Genomic DNA, 13,529 nt, shown 5'->3' with positions numbered 1-13,529 from the left:
ACAGACGCCGCATGTCGTCTGCATCTGATTATCTGGCGCAGAGAAGGTGATTGTGGAATACATGTTGTACCCATCAAACTCTGCTACTCACCTGACTGAGATGTGTTCTGTCTCTGTAAATCACAGGTAGTATTCGCGAGTGGAGGGAACACTCTGCACCTCAGTCTCAATAGTTTGTGAGAGCAGGATTCCTTCATTATGCGTCAATGTCTGGGACTGTATGTGAGGGTGGGTTTCAGTCTCTATCAGACATTGGTACTGAATGTCAGTTTGGAAATGTTTCTGTATCTATCAATCACAATTACTGTTTGGGAAAAGTGAGATTAATACATAACAGCAGCACTGCTGTAACAGACAGAGAAAGATACACAAAAAATCACGAAGAGACTATCAGGACACACATACAATGACACACACACAGAAAAGGTGCCGAGATGGAGAAACTGTTTTTTTAGGAAAATGTGTCTTCTGCTGCACACAGAGAGACCCTGTTTGTAAAATTATATCTTGCTGTGTAACTGAGCTCTCTGCTGTGTAGCCGTGCTCTCTGCCATGGAACCGTGACACTGCCGGTGACAGATCTTCACTGTAGTTGTGTCAAATCATTATCTGTTGTGTAATGTGTTCCCAGTTGTGGAAGTAAGATCCGTCGGAAGCAGAACCTTTCTGCGCCGTTTCTGAGACGAAATGTTAATTACATATTTATTAAATTTTGTCACGAGGTTCGTTTAGACCTTGTGTTCCTGTTATGAAGACAGTTCATTCAGCATCAATATTTTCAGATAATAACAAGAAAGCGCCCAACGTGGGGCTCGAACCCACGACCCTGGGATTAAGAGTCCCATGCTCTACCGACTGAGCTAGCCGGGCTGCTGCTGCACTGTCTATTAAACCTCTTCTTGAAGAGAGTTGCTGCGGTGCTCATTCGGAAGGTCAGTGCTGACTTGTTGGGCCGAATGGCCTACTTCTGAGCTGGATATTCTACGATTCTGTGATACAAGCATGTTGATGCGGTGAAGACGTTCTGCCCACTCCTGATACCATGTAGGAATGCTGGTCTCTCAATGACTGACGACCAATGACATGTAATAAAAAATAACTGACTTAATAATTGAGCAGCACCTCCTGGCTTGTGCTCTGACCGCGATCCGGGGAACTGCCGAAATCCCGACACGTGACCATTTTAGTTGCGTCATCAGGTGACCGTTCGGCCTGCACAGGTCTCCTTCTGTGCTGTAATTTCAAGATTTCATCATTTAAATTTTCTTCCAGACTGTAAAGTGTGGTCCTGTTCCATTTGAATTTCTAATATATTTCCAATGTAACTGATGTTGTTCCACAATCTATTTAATCGGTGGAATTGTGCGTTTAGGGAGCTGAGGTTTTCGAGTCTCTCAAGGCCTCTCTCCAAATCCAATGGTCATTTTCCACGAAGATTCAACCTCTCCTCACATAAACATCGGGGCCCCGTTGATCGTTTGAATGCAATAACTTCCTGGAGTGATTCCAGGCTGGTTTTAGAATGTATTCTATCGACCAAATTACTAATGAATGGCACACTAGACACAGCTGCGATGGCCGAGTGGTTAAGGTGTTAGACTTGAAATCCCGTGTGGCTTCCCCACGCTGGTTCGAACTCTGTTCGCAGCGACTGTGTTTCGAAGTGTTTGCGAAACTCCCCGCGCAAACCACTGACTCGAGAATGAATTGGAATGTTTGTAAATGAACGGTTTGAGTCAGTCAGATGTTCAGCATTTGTTTTGGAAACTGAACGAAATATAAAGAAGCTCGCACTCAAAACAACAATCAATAACTAATAACGTTTCCTGCAACGTTTGGAAGGAGAAGCAGCAACGGCAGCGAATGGAAACGTGGTTTGGTTTCATTCAGCTGAATGTTTTTTTGGGTAAAAAGATCGTGTTAGAAATGGAACATATTTTATCTCTCTATCTGTTTCTTTGTTTCTTCCTCTCTCCCTCACTCACTGTTTTTGTGCTTCTCCGGGGACTGATTGGATACAGTGAAACTCAGCCCTATTTCATCCCAACTCTTTTGGACGAATACATCCTGGCGATGGGCGGTCCTGAATCAGTGGAAGAATCGACAAACTATTCCATTCTTGGCTCTGTGAGAAGTTCCATTCCTGGTTGTGAGGTGGTTCTGGGATAAAGGGATCGAGAGAGAACGAAGTGACTGCAGTCTGACTCTTACTCTGAAAACCAGTTAGTGCGCCCTTGTACAAAGTGGATGTGTCTGAGAACAGGAGGAAAGCAGATCATGGGCCTGTGATTGATTTTATTGAGCCAGACCTTGAAAAGTGAAGCAAACTTCTAACTAGTCGGTGCCTGTCTGAGAACTGGTAAGGAATTACGGCTGATATTGAAACGGTTCATCTTTAATTAGTTACAGCAAATCGATTCTTTCAGAGGTCATGGTGTATTGTTTTCAGAGTCACTGTCATAGTTTCTTAAAATATGATTTGTGCTTGTTTTTGTTTTGTTCAGTAATTTGGGGAATCTATTTGGAGCGGGTGCAGTTGGTCAGTATCTGTGCCTCTTGCTTGGCAGCTCCCCGGGAAGCAGCAGCTCCATTCCTATCGAGATCTGTGGACACAATCAGGAGACCCAAACTATTGCGCACTGCTGCCATCTCCTGGCTGAAAGCAAGTTGTGCAACAAGTTAACGAGGTATTCGTGATACGTTTCAATTGGAGCAAAATAACATTAACATGGTTAATATTATCACTGTAGTAATCACATTTAAATCCCCAGATATCTGATTTCTGACTGAGCGATCTGTTCATCCCGATTTATCGGAAAATGAAGGATTCCCATTCCAGCCGTATTGGTTACAAGAATATCCAATCTCTGATTTAATACATTCTCCCGCTTCATTGTTTGTGTATTCGTTCTATAAATACAGGCAAAGCTTGAAGAAATCAGTAACAGAGTAATCAATGTTCCCGGAGAGATGAAACTGCCGCCCCGAACTTCATTTTATGAAGGTGATTCCAGTCACTCCCCACTTTCCCATCAGAACAAATCACATCCCCTTCACAGAATAACCATTCAGCACGAAAGTAAATTATCTGAACTATGCTGACCAGAATCAGTGTGCTCAAACGTGTGTTCTTGTTGAAAGAAAAAATGAGGAAGTGAATAGCTGTGTGGCTACCGCAGGGCAGTAATGTTGTAGCTCCTGGTTTAAGGAGCAGAGTGCCGCAGCGGATGCGTGTTGGGTCATTAGCCCAAGGTCGAGGAATCGAGGCTATTCTCTGCTATTTACATCCTCCCTGACACGTAAAGTAAAAATAACGCACGTTCCTGTTTGCTTTGCAGCAAATACCGATCAGAAACTTTCTTGCAGTCTCATCCCGACATTAAACCCAGGATAAAGCAGACAGCATGACACATTACAACATTGTAAAGCTCACACAGAGGGAACCACAGAGAAAATGCTTTAAAGTCTCAGCAAGACTGACCAGATCTGTAGGGAGAGAAAAGAGTTAACGTTTCGAGTCCAGATGACACTTTGTCAAAGCTGGACCGGATACGATATCCAGTAGTACCCCACAAAGGGGCAATATAGATATATAACGATATCCATTAATAACTCACATGGGGCATATAAGGAAATAAAGCTTTATCGAACAACAAATCACAATAGAAACTAAGTTCCCATCTTCCCCTCTCGGGCGGATGTGAACAATCGAACCTGCCTGACTATTTCCAAGAGAAGACGAATTTTACCCGGATCCTGGGATCAATATTAATTCCTCAACCAAAGTCACTGAAGCAGATTATCGAGTCATTAACTGCGCTTTTGCCTGTGTGGTCTTGCTGTGCGTATTTAAGCGGGAATCTCATGTCCTGAGACCAACGCTTTTCCATTGAAAGGAAGGTATTGGACATTCGTGAGGTTGAAAATCTCGCTGGAGAAAATTAACCTCGTGGGGGAAAGGTCAATATCAGGAGTGGGATTCGCACCCACGCTTCCAGAAGGGACTGCGACCTGAACCTTTGACCGCTCGGTCACCCTGATGCGTTGTCGCCGAAACTAAGATCCGTGCACACATCGGCTCAAATTCTATCTTCATCGTCATTCCATTTCAAACAAGATATGCTTATCCTACTTTTGAACACCAGCCAGAGTCCTGTATCTGAGTGTCATCCTTGTCCAGGCCGCTGAGGGTTAAGGAGCTCCTCATTGCTGCATTGATCAGTTTGCTCCAATCAACCAGGAACGAATTCCCGCTCTACCTGTTCCTCACTCGAAGATATTGAAAGCCTAAGATCTGAGCGACGTGAAGTATCCAATTGGAGAGTTGCTTCCTGACGACTGCATTCTCTCTCCACAGCTGCTCCCGGTGCTGCTTTCACAGACAAGTAGCCGAAGAATCCCTCCTTTTTCCAAACAGGAGAACGTTCATCCAGGAGAGGCGCCAGAAGAGTGTTCTGGGAGAAGTCAACTTTGTCACCTCGACTATACTGTGGGTAGCTGAAGAACAGGTGTCAAAGAGCGGATCAGACTGTAAGCAAAACGTTGATACTAATAAAGAAAAAGGTAGATGTGCTGCTGACTAATAGCGACTTGTTTTCGTTTGGTGTGATTGAGAATATATATAGCAGAGAGTGGTTTCGATCCATCGACCACTGGGTTATGGGCCGCTGCTCCACGCTGCTCGTGCTTGACCCTGTCCGGGGTCGGACTTGAGGCAATGTTTGAAGAAATCAATAACAGCGTGATCAATGTTCCCAGAGAGGTGAAACTGCCGCCCCGAACTTCATTCTATGAAGGTGATTCCAGTCACTCCCCACTTTATCATCAGAACAACGTCACACAAGAAATCACATCACCTTCACAGAACAACATTCAGAACGCAAGCAAATTATCTGAAATATGCTGACCAGAATTACTGTGCTCAAACGTGTGTTCTAGTTGAAAGAAAAAAAATGAGCAAGTCAATACCTGTGTGGCTACCGCAGGGCAGTAAAATCGTAGCTCCTGGTTTAAGGAGCAGAGTGCCGCAGCGGAAGCGTGCTGGGCCATTAGCCCGAGGTCGAGGAATCGAGGTAGTTCTCTGCTATTTACATTCTCCCGGACACAAAAAGAAAACATAACACACGTTCCTGTTTGCTTTGCAGCAAATACCTATCAGAAACATTCTTGCAGTCTCATCCCGACATTAGTCCCAAGAATGAAGGAGACAGCATGACGCAGTACAACATTGTAAAGCTCACACATAGGGAACCACAGAGAAAATGCCTTAAAGTCTCAGCAGATCTGACAGCATCTGTAGGGAGAGGAAAGAGCAAACGTTTCGAGTCCAGGTGACCATTTGTCAAAGCTGGACTGGAAACGTTATCCAATAGTACCCAACAGAGGGGCAATATAGAGAAATAACGATATCCAGTAATACCTCACAGGGGGCCAATAAGGAAATAAAGTTTTATCCAGCAGTAAATCACAATAGAAACCGAGTTTCCAACTTCCCCTCTCAGACGGATGTAATCACTCCAACCAGCCAGACTATTTACAAGAAGATAAGACGAATTTTACCCGGAGTCCTGTGCTCAATATTAATTCCTCAACCAGAGTCACTGAAGCAGATTATCGAGGCATTAACTGCGCTTTTGCCTGTGTGGTCTTGCTGTGCGTATTTAAACAAGAATCTCATGTCCTGAGACCAACGCTTTTCCACTGAAAGGGAGGTATTGGATCTTCCTGATGTTGAAAATCTTGCTGGAGAAATTTAACCACATGGAGAAAAAAGGCAATATCAGTTGTGGGAGTCAAACCCACGCCTCTAGTAAAGACTTCGATCTAAACGCAGCAACTTAGACCACTCGGCTGTCGTCCAAACTAAGATCCACTCGCAAATCGACATAAATTCTATCTTCATCGTCATTTCATTTCAAACAATAGATGCTTTCCCTACTTTTAATCCCTAGCCAGAGCCCTTATCTGAGTGCCATCCTTATCCAACCCGCTGGGGGTGAAGGAGCTTCTCATTGCTGCATTGAACAGTTTGCTCCAATCAACAAGAACCGAATTCCCGCTCTACCTCTTCCTCACACGAAGCTATTGAGAGTCTAAGATCTGAGCGACGTGAAGTGTACAAATGGAGAGTTGCATTCTGGCGACTGCAATCTCTCTCCACAGCTGCTTCCGGTACTGCTTTCACGGACAAGTAGCCGAAGAACCCCTCCAGTGTCCAATCAGGTGAACGTTCATCCACTAGAGGAGCCAGAAGAATGTTCTGGGAGAACTCAACTTAGTCTCCTCGACTGTACTGTGGGTAGCTGAAGAACCGGTGCCAAAGAGCGGATCAGACTGAAAGCAAAACTTTGATACTAATAAAGAAAAAGGCAGATGTGCTGCTGACATATAGCAACTTGTTTCCGTTTCGTGTGAGTGAGAATATAAATAGCAGAGGATGGTTTAGATCCATCGACCTCTGGGTTAGAGGTCCAGCACACGTCCGCTGCGCCACTTTGCTCGTAGTTGTCTTCTCTGGGGTCGGACTTGAAGCAAAGCTTGAAGAAATCAGTAAGAGCGTGATCAATGTTCCCAGAGAGGTGAAACTGCCGTCCCGAACTTCCTTCTATGAAGGTGATTCCAGTCATTCCCCACTTTCTCATCAGAACAACGTCACAGAATAAATCACATCCCCTTCACAGAACAACCGTTCAGCACGAAAGTAAATTAACTGAACTATGCTGACCAGAATCAGTGTGCTCAAACGTGTATTCTTGTTGAAAGAACAAATGTGGAAGTGAATAGATGTGTGGCTACAGCCAGGCAGTAATGTTGTAGCTCCTGGTTTAAGGAGCAGAGTGCCGCAGCGGAAGCGTGCTGGGCCATTAGCCCGAGGTCGAGGAATCGAGGCTATTCTCTGCTATTTACATTCTACCTCATAACAAAAGTAAACATAACGCACGTTCCTGTTTGCTTTGCAGCAAATACCTTTCAGAATCCTTCTTGCAGTCTCGTCCTAGGAATGAAGGAGACAGCATGACACAGTACAATGTTGCATAGCTCACACAGAGGGAACCACAGATAAAATGCTTTAAAGTCTCTGCTCAATTGATCCTCAAGATAAACACTTCCAAATTCCACCAATTCCATTGGGAAATGCATGAATATAGATTGTTTAAATTTTACATACTCCTAACACCTCTCCGTCCACCCGATCACATTCTATCACCGACAGTTCATGTGAATCTCCCCCGCTCTGTTGCGGTTCTGTGTCGTGGCCAGTAGCTGTCAACACACTGTGGTAGAGCAAAGTTCACAGATTAGAGTGAGACACAACTGATAAAAATTGTTTTTATTATATCAAAGTTGGGACGGCGGGATTTCGAAGAAGATAATATGTGGTGATGATCTTTTCTTATATTTTGGTTGTGTTGAATCCGTCAACATGTTGTATGTGGGAGTGACGTGCATTCTCTCTGCCCTTCTCTGGTCCCGTTTGTAAATGGGGGATTCCTGTCACTCTCGGGTAATGTGTGAGAGTGTAAGAGACATTCTGAACCTGTCAGTCTTCGTCACTATATGTGCCTCTGGATACGTTGTCAATGGAACCGCACCGTGACACCAGTTCTTCGGCGACCCACAGTACAGTTGAGGTTACCGGGATGACGTCTCCCATAATTCTCCTCACCCACCTCTCCAGAATGAACTTCCTCCTGTTTGTAGACTGGAGGGGTTCTTTGGCTACTTGCCTGTAATAAGATCGCATATTAAAATTCCATTGAAGTAAATGAGTTGTATCATGTGGTTAAGGAGACGCACAATAATCCATTGTACTCTGCACACGTGGATTCAAATCCCATCCTCGTCTGTAATGTGTCTGTTGTGTCTCTGTTTGGTCCACTTCATGAGCATGAAGTACAAATGCTGTGATTTTTTGCTTTGGTTCACGGGCTTGGCGGGTGGTGAATTCGACGAACACTGTCCATGTTGAAACCACATTATAAAAAGGTTAGAAAGCTACTTATTTCACTCCCTGACCTAATTGCGTATAAATTCTGAGTTAGAAACAGTTCCGTCCTCTCAGTTTGAAACTCACAAAGTCGCGCAAAAAGTAAGTTCATAAAATAAAGAAGCAGACTTCAGCCATTAGACCCATCGAGTCTGCCCAGCCATTCTATTATGGCTGATATATTCCCCATCTGCGACCTAAAATGTTACAGACGAAGAGGTCGATTGCGTTATCAGCAGGAACACCTTCTCCCTAGAACGCATGACCTCGGAGCGGGAGTAGGCAATTTAGCCTCCTGAGCCTAACACCTCCCATGTGATGTTGGCTGATCCCATCCTGGCCTCAACTCCACCGTCTTCCCGTTCTCCGTATCCCTTGAACTCCTTACCAATAAAATCTCTCTACCTCCTCCTTAAACTTACTCACTCTCCCTCCATCCAACGCAATCTGTGGTACCGAATTCCACGGAATCATAAACCCTTTGGGATAAGTAGTTTTTCCTCAATTCTTTTTTAAAATTGCAATCTGTTATTCTAAGAGCATGACCTCTCGTTTTAGAATGCCCCACAAGAGGAAGCAACAGCCCCACGTCAACTTTTTACATACCTTTTGGTACCTTGAACATCTCAATTAGATAATTACGCATACATTCTGAGTGAGAAACTGTGGACCAGTCTTCCTCAGTTTAAAACTCACGATGTCGCACAATAACATCCGATTCAACTATTAGATCGATGACCAGGAATCGAACTGGGACAACTGCTTGGAAGAAAACTTTGCTCACCACTCTCCCACCATCGCTGCATTTCCAATTTTGAACACCAGGTGAATAGAAGGAAGCAGATACATTCCATCAGTTCATGGATGCAAAACGAATTAAAACCTGTTGACATGTGCAGTTGTGGGACGAGGTGGCCGAGTGGTTAAGGCGATGGGCTGCTAATCCATTGTACTCTACATACGTGTGTTCGAATTCCATTCTCGTTGATTTTAAATCCACTTTTCTCGGACGTGGGCCTTATTTTTCCTAGATGGATCTGCAATCACTGATGTGACAATCTATTCCAAGTTGTCAGGCCAGATTGCAGTAAGTTGGGTTAGAGGACGGAGGAACGAAGGCAGACGGGTTTGGGGCTTAACCGTTATTGACACCAGTTCTTCTTCGGCTATCCACAGTACAGTCGAGGATACCGGGTTGACTTCTCCCATAATTACCTTCTGCCACCTCTCCTGGATGAACATCCTCCTGTTTGTGCACTGGAGGGTTGCTTCGGTCACTTGTCTGTGAGAAGGTCAGACATTAAAGTTCCATGAAGTAAGGAGTTGTACCACGTGGTTAAGGGGATGCACAAGAAACCTTTGTGCTCTGCGCACTTGAGTTCGAATCCAATCCTCGTCTGTAACGTATCTGTTGTGTCTCTGTTTGATCCACTTCATGAGGGTGACGGAAAAATGCTGTGATTTTTAGTGTTTGGGACTTGGGGTTGTGAATAATCGAACACTTTGCATATTGAAACCACTTTAGAAAATGACGAGAAAGTTACTTAATTCACTTCCCCCCCATAATTGCGCACAAATTCTGAGTTGGAAACTATTTCTTTCCCTCAGTTAGAAAGTCATGAAGCCGCGCAAACGATAGATTCTTCAGATATGTGAGCAGTGTTACGCCATTCGACCCATCGAGTCTGCCCGCCATTCGATCATGACTGAAATGTTCATCATCTGCTACCTGAAATGTTATGGAACAAGAGGTCGATTGAGATATCAGCCAGAACACCTCGCTCCCGAGAACACATAACATTGGAGCTGGGATGTGCAATTCAGCCTCTTGGGCGTAAAACCTTCCATGTGATCTTGCCTGATCAAACATAATGGCCTCAACACCACCGTCCTGCCCGTTCTCCAGAACCCTTCAACTCATTACCAATAAAAGTCTCTCTAAGTCCTCCTTTACTTTCTCACTGTCCCTGCATCCACCACACTCTGAGGAAGTGAATTCCACAGAATTAAAACCTTTTGGGAGAAGTAGTTTTTCTTTAAATCTTTTGTAAATTTGCAGCCTCATATTCTAAGATGATGACCTCTCGTTTTAGACTGACCCACAACAGGTAACATCAACTCCACGTCTACAATATCTACACCTTTTCGCATCTTAAACACCTCACTTAGATAATCCGTATAAATTCTGAATGAGAAACAGTTGACCAGTCTTCCTCAGTTTGAAACTCAGGATGTCGCGCAAAAACATCCGATTCAACTACTACTGCGATGGCCGGGAATCGAAACGGAGTCAACGGTTTCAAAAGAAGTGATGCTCACCACTATACCACCACCACTGCAATTCCCCCTGTTGAACACCTGGTTGAATAGAAAGAGGCAAATAATTTCCATCAGTTCATGGGTGCAAAACGAATTAAGACGTATTGCCGCAAAAATTTGTGCGACAAGGTGGCCGAGTGGTTAAGGCGATGGACTGCTAATCCATTGTGCTCTGCACACGTGGGTTCGAATCCTATCTTCGTCGATTTTTCGCCCATTGTTTCTCGGAAGTGGGATTCATTTTACACGATGGATCTGCAATCACTGATGTGACAAACTATTCCAAGTTGTCAGGCCACTTGCATCGAGTTGGGTTAGAGGAGGGACGAACGGAAGTACGAACGGAGGCAGACGTGTTTGGGGCTTAACCCCACATTGCCACCAATTCTTCTTCGGCTACCCACTGTGCAGTCGAGGTTACCGTATTCACTTATCCCATTATTACCTTCTGCCACCTCTCGTGGATGAACGTCCTCCTGATTGTACATTGGTGGGGTGCTTCGGCTACTTATCTGTGACAAGATCAGATATTAAAGTTACATGAAGTAAAGGGGTTGTACCACGTGGTTAAGGTGATGCACAATAATCCATTGTACTCTGCACACGTGGAATCAAATCCTATTCTTGTCTGTAACGTGTCTGTTGTATCTCTGTTTCGTCCACTTCATGAGGATATAGAAAAAAGGCTGTGAGTTTTAGCTTTTGTTTAAGGGCTTGGCGGGCGGTGAACAGTCGAACACTGTCCATGGTGAAACCAAATAATAAAAAGCTGAGAAAGTTACTTTTCACTCCCTGCCCTAATTGCGCATAGATTCTGAGTTGGAAAATGTTCCTTCCCCTCAGTTTGAAACTCACGAAGTCGCGCAAAACGTAAGTTCATAAAATATAGGAGCAGAATTAAGCCATTAGACCCATCGAGTCTGCCCCGCCATTCTATCATGGTTGATGTGTTCCTCATCTGTTACCTACAGTGTTACAGATGAAGAGGGCGATTGATCTCAGTTAGAATACGTCCTCACTATAACACATCACCTAGGAGCGGGAGAAGGCAATTTAGCCTCCTGAGCCTAACACCTTCCATGAGATCTTGGCTAATCCCATACTGGCCGCAACTCCACCCGTTCTCCATAACCCTTCCACTCAATACCAACAAAAATCTCTCGACCTCCTCCTTAAATTTATTCACTATACCTGCATCCACCGCACTCTGGGGTAGCGAATTCCACAGAATCACAAGCCTTTAGAGGCTAGATTCACAGTATAAAAGTGATCCCCTACAGTGCAGACTTTGTTTGCACTGAGTGCTGAATTTGGTGCATTTGAGTGCTATAGTGAGAGTTTGGTGACTGAGTGAGTGCTGAATTTGGTGCATTTGAGTGCTAGAGTGAGAGTTTGGTGACTGAGGGAGTTAGGTGAGGAGGGAGTAAGGTGCTCCTTTCATTTTCTTTCCTACATTTCCACAAAGAGTTGGAAGAGAGCCAGGAGTTTACAGAGAGTGCAGCTGACTGGGAGTCGGAGGGCGGAGATCCAGTTGGTCCACAGGGCAGCTATATTCTGTAAGGTAAGAGGGGATGGAGGCTAGGCCAGTTGCATGCTCCTCCTGTAGGATGTGGGTGGTGAGCGATACCACCGGTGTCCCTGCTGACTATACCTGCGGGAAGTGCACCCAACTCCAGCTCCTCAAAGACCGTGTTAGGGAACTGGAGCTGAAGCTGGATGAACTTCGGATCATCCGAGAGGCAGAGGGGGTGATAGAGAAGAGTTACATGGAGGTAACCACACCCAATGTACAGGACAAGAATAGCTGGGTTAGAGTCAGGGGAAAGAAAAAAAAAGCAGACAGTGCAGGGATTCCTCGTGGCCGTTCCCCTTCAAAACAAGTATACCGTTTTGGACGCTGTTGGCGGGGATGACCAACCGGGGGAAGGCCCTAGCGGCCAGGTCTCTGGCACTGAGTCTGGCTCTGGGGCTCAGAAGGGAAGGGGGAAGAATAGAAAAGCAATAGTTGTAGGAGATTCAATGGTTAGGGGAATAGATAGGAGATTCTGTGGTCGCGAGCGAGACTCGCAGAAGGTATGTTGCCTCCCGGGTACCAGGGCCAGGGATGTCTCGGATCGTGTCTTCAGGATCCTTAAGGGGGAGGGGGAGCAGCCAGAAGTCGTGGTGCACATTGGTACCAACGACATAGGTAAGAAAAGGGGTGTGGAGGCAATAAATGAGTTTAGGGAGTTAGGGTGGAAGTTAAAAGCCAGGACAGACAGAGTTGTCATCTCTGGTTTGTTGCCGGTGCCACGTGATAGCGAGGCTAGGAACAGGGAGAGGGTGCAGCTGAACACGTGGCTGCAGGAATGGTGTAGGAGGGAGGACTTCAGGTATTTGGATAATTGGAGCGCATTCTGGGGAAGGTGGGACCTGTACAAGCAGGACGGGTTGCATCTGAACCAGAGGGGCACTAATATCCTGGGAGGGAGATTTTCTAGTACTCTTCGGGAGGGTTTAAACTAATTTAGCAGGGTAATGACAACCGGATTTGTAGTCCAGCAACTAAGGTAGCCGATATTCAGGACGCCAAAGCGTGTAATGAGGCAGTGGGGAAGGGAACACTGACAAAGGAGAGTACTTGAAGGCACGGAGATGGGTTGAAGTGTGTATACTTCAACGCAAGAAGCATCAGGAATAAGGTGGGTGAACTTATGGCATGGATCGGTACTGGGGACTACGATGTGGTGGCTATAACGGAAACTTGGATAGAAGAGGGGCGTAAATGGTTGTTGGAGGTCCCTGGTTATAGATGTTTCAATAAGATTTGGGAGGGTTGTAAAAGAGGTGGTGTTGGGGGTGGCATTGTTAATTAGAGATAGTATAACAGCTGCAGAAAGGCAGTTCGAGGAGTATCAGCCTACTGAGGTAGCATGGGTTGAATTCAGAAATAGGAAAGGAGCAGTCACCTTGTTAGGAGTTTTCTATAGGCCCCCCAATAGTAGCAGAGATGTGGAGGAACAGATTGGGAAACAGATTTTGGAAAGGTGCAGAAGTCACAGGGTAGTAGTCATGGGTGACTTCAACTTCCCAAACATTATGTGGAAACTCTTTAGATCAAAATAGTTTGAATGGGGTGGTGTTTGTGCAGTGTGTCCAGGAAGCTTTTCTAACACAATATGTAGATTGTCCGACCAGAGGAGGGGCAATATTGGATTTAGTACTTGGTAATGAACCAGGGCAA

The 13,529-nt window shown here is 45.2% G+C and overlaps 2 non-coding genes across 2 annotated transcripts; one reads left to right on the top strand and one right to left on the bottom strand.

The window, feature by feature from the left end:
- Nucleotides 1–797: 797 nt before the first annotated feature.
- On the bottom strand, nt 798–870 carry trnak-cuu (transfer RNA lysine (anticodon CUU)). Its single transcript has one exon. It is a non-coding gene; the product is annotated as a tRNA-Lys (tRNA).
- Nucleotides 871–10,429: 9,559 nt separating this feature from the next.
- Nucleotides 10,430–10,511, top strand: trnas-gcu (transfer RNA serine (anticodon GCU)). Its single transcript has one exon. It is a non-coding gene; the product is annotated as a tRNA-Ser (tRNA).
- The last annotated feature ends 3,018 nt before the right edge of the window (nt 10,512–13,529 follow it).

The sequence above is a fragment of the Scyliorhinus torazame genome, chromosome 24, assembly GCF_047496885.1.
Source record: "Scyliorhinus torazame isolate Kashiwa2021f chromosome 24, sScyTor2.1, whole genome shotgun sequence".
Taxonomy (NCBI): domain Eukaryota; kingdom Metazoa; phylum Chordata; class Chondrichthyes; order Carcharhiniformes; family Scyliorhinidae; genus Scyliorhinus; species Scyliorhinus torazame.
Note: the sequence above shows the minus strand (reverse complement) of the source record. Positions and strands in the feature narration are given on the sequence as shown.